We start from the raw sequence: 3,506 nt of genomic DNA, 5'->3' as shown, positions 1-3,506 counted from the left end.
ATCCAGTTTGACTGAGCTCCATTTATAACAACCCTTTTTACAAGCCTTTTATGTGGCACCTTGTCAAATGCTTTCTGAAAATCCAGATACACCAAATCTACACCCTTACCCCAGCTACATAACCAGTAACCTTTTCAAAGAATGTCAAAATATTTGTAAGGCAAGATTTTCCCTATGTGAAACCATGTTGACTATCCAATAAAATTCTAAACTTTGTTAAATGACTTTGTAAAGCATCTTTTAACTGACTTTCCAAATTTTTTCCCACATGGGTCTATAATTACTGGGACAATTTTTATCACCTCCCTTGAAAAGAGGAGTTACATTAGCTAACTTCCAATCCTGTGGTACTTGCCCACTATTCAAGGACTGACAAAAAATAGTAGCAAGTGGCTCACATATCCTATCAAAAATAGAACATACACTGGCTTTTAAATTATTTAAACATAGCTCACATGTGATTGAGGATATTCCATAAAGGTAAAACTATAAATCTGAATGTACTGATTGCATCTTCATGAAATTTGACAAGGTTACAGTTAATATTATGAATCTATTGTTCGCAAACTATCAGATTGTTTAATAAAATATTTGTACTGAAGATCTGTCTATGAATTTATAAAGTCTATACTGAGTCAGTCTAAGTGGTGATTTTCATGCTAAGAATAAAAATAAATATTTTCAATCTTATAGTTTTCTTGTTTCATTTCCATAACCCCAACAACCTCCTAAATGAATACCAAAAGTTTGGTTTTGGTAAAACTTTATATTTTATCTTATTTTCTCTACCCTAACATTAACTACAGTGGAATCATCAATATACAATGAAATGAAAAGTTGAAAAGTACAAAATCAGTAACACCTTTTAGTTTCTAGAAAGAATACAGATTGTAACAGACAATTACAATTATTTATTCTAACAGCCTCAGCTTCTAATCTTTTCACAGCCAATTTCTTTTAATTTATGAGTTTATTGCTATAATTTGGACCCTTTCTTTGCATGAAAAGTATTAGAACACAGTAAGATGCTACTCATACAGTTTTGGGTAAACAAACCATCATGTTTATAATTCAATGACCAAGAGAAAGCTCTTTGAGCTTCCTCATTAAATTAAATTTTATACAAGTCTTGATAATTAAGAAATTTCTAATTTTCATATTTTAATTCATTTTGTTAAAAATATATCAATAAATAAACAATACACAAAAACAAGAAATTCAACACTTATTTTAGCACTGAACCTATTTGCAATTGGATACCATGCTTCCATAACCCGATTTAACTCACTATGTTGGTTGTCCCAAAAATAATTCATATAGTTTTAAAATATGCATTTTATAACACACAAGATATATTAGGCACTAAAATAAAATGTTTCATACTACAATAATTTATCTGGCTTTCTATATATCTATCTTTATTGCTCAGAGCAACAACTTTACCCGTTAAGCTTTGCAAACGACTATATTTGACTGCCAAATTTGGGTTTGACAAATTTATTGATATCACAGAAAATGAAGAAGGAAGTCAAAATTTTATATTGAGCTTGTCTTTATTTATAGGTTATGTTTCTAATTGGTTAGACACTACAGATGCTATATTATTAAAGTTATACAATCTAAAAGGGAGAACTGAAAGTACACATGTCACATGACACTAAAAAGTGAAGACTGCAAAATTTTAGGAATTGAAAACTAAAGATAATATTCAAATCTGGATTGCAAACTACATTTTGATGCCAAGCTTACATTACATACATTAATAAGGTTGTTTAATTAAATTTTGAATGTAATTCTGTAAAGGTTATGACAAGCACACTTTTAAATATACCATACAGAAGCTAAAACTTAGAAATATAAAAATCTGAGCTATAAACTACATTTTAATGCCAGGTTTACTTACATGCATTTATAATAAAAGTTATTTAATTAAATTCTTAATGCAACACTGTAAATTCATGATATTCACACTCTGACCCTGTTGTATGAAGAGTTAATATTTCTTTAATCTCTCTTCTCTGTATGTTTTGTTTTTTATCCATTAGCTTTCCATTTTTGTAACCAATTTTATGGTTGAGTATTATTATGTGTTCATTTATACATGGTAATCTTTTTAAGTTCTTATCACATCTTGATTTTGTATTTCTGCTAGATTCACCAATATAACATAGAATCACAATTTTTACATTTAACTCAATAAATATGTTCATTTGTTATGACCCTCATTATTCAATTATTGTGAGGTTTTTTTAGTAAATCTTTTGTTTTTGGTCCAGATTGGTGAATAAATTTTTTCAATATATATATATGTTGTGTTTTTTGTGAGATTGTTCCATACTCTTATAAGCTGTTTTCTTTTCTTTCCTAAGATTACCTTACCTACTACTTTTCTTTACCTTGTACATTGTTGGTTTAGTGATTTATCACTGATTTTTTGCTTTAGAACTATTTAGACAATTAATGTTGAAATATATCAATCTCTACTACTACTGCACACACACACACACAAAGGGATACATTGTAATTTGATGTTTTACTTTTAGTGCATTCACACAACATATCATTATTGGGAAGAGCTTCAGTTAAAGTAACTGTTAACTACAGAAACTCAACCTGTATTTAATTCATGTTACATCATACATGTCAACATTAATGTGACTGAAGAGAAAAACATATGGTTCAGATAGACAGACTAAACAAAATGCTGAGATAAATATCATACATTTTAAAATACATAAATTAGTATTCGTAGCAATTTCTAGAACCTACACCCGCGACTGCCAAAGGATAACTGTAATTCAAAAGAATAAGAATATTGCCGGACCTACACAAAAGTGCCCGAATAGTTTATTTAATCAACTACGATAGCATAAAATGCGTCACCGAATGCTTTCTCTTGCTTCTGTCCGCATATACAACATAAGATTATTGTAAAATCATACTTCATATTTTCATAATTCAATAAAAATATTGCCGAACTAACAAAAAAGTTCCCGGTGAAAGCTTTCCCTCGAAAATGAGAAACATAATTCTTTCTTTATTCATTCGGCTAATATATATAAATTTGCAACTTGTTTTCATTCGTATCGTAATTTCACACTACTCCATTGAATTTATATATGGGTCTTTTCCGTTTGACGCTCACAAACAGATCGTTTCGAAAATAACGTCAGAAATGCAAAAAAATAAAATAATTAATAATAAAACATTATTTGATTGATATTTATTTAGCGAATTCTGCGATATTAAATAATTAAACCCCTTGAATTTTACAACAGATATACAACTTTTAGAAGGAAGTTTGTATATGTGCCATATTTGCCCATTTTATATCTATGTAACCCACTTTTGGCCAGGCTAAATGGTATTGTTACGTATCTGCTTGTTTGTTAATTTCCGGTAGAATTTCTTTCCGAGGAACTTCAGCGATAGAAGTCCATTCGTGATCAAACCAGTTTATTCTTCCTCGATACAAACTTTTAGTACACAGTAATTCCACAATCAAT

General features: G+C 29.3%; 1 protein-coding gene across 13 annotated transcripts in view; it reads right to left on the bottom strand.

The window, feature by feature from the left end:
* Positions 1–2,977, bottom strand: part of LOC111088197 — a 53,914-nt gene extending 50,937 nt beyond the window's left edge. For 10 of the 13 annotated variants that reach the window (XR_002612789.1, XR_002612798.1, XR_002612790.1 and 7 more), the window contains exon 1: positions 2,829–2,977. The gene's annotated coding sequence lies outside the window, so the exon portion shown is untranslated. Of the gene's footprint in view, positions 1–2,824 lie in introns of all 13 variants that reach the window. The other 3 variants (XR_002612795.1, XR_002612797.1, XM_022397512.1) reach the window with 1 other exon arrangement.
* Between the last annotated feature and the right edge of the window lie 529 nt (positions 2,978–3,506).

The sequence above is a fragment of the Limulus polyphemus genome, unplaced genomic scaffold (assembly GCF_000517525.1).
Source record: "Limulus polyphemus unplaced genomic scaffold, Limulus_polyphemus-2.1.2 Scaffold3302, whole genome shotgun sequence".
Lineage (NCBI taxonomy): Eukaryota > Metazoa > Arthropoda > Merostomata > Xiphosura > Limulidae > Limulus > Limulus polyphemus.
Note: the sequence above shows the minus strand (reverse complement) of the source record. Positions and strands in the feature narration are given on the sequence as shown.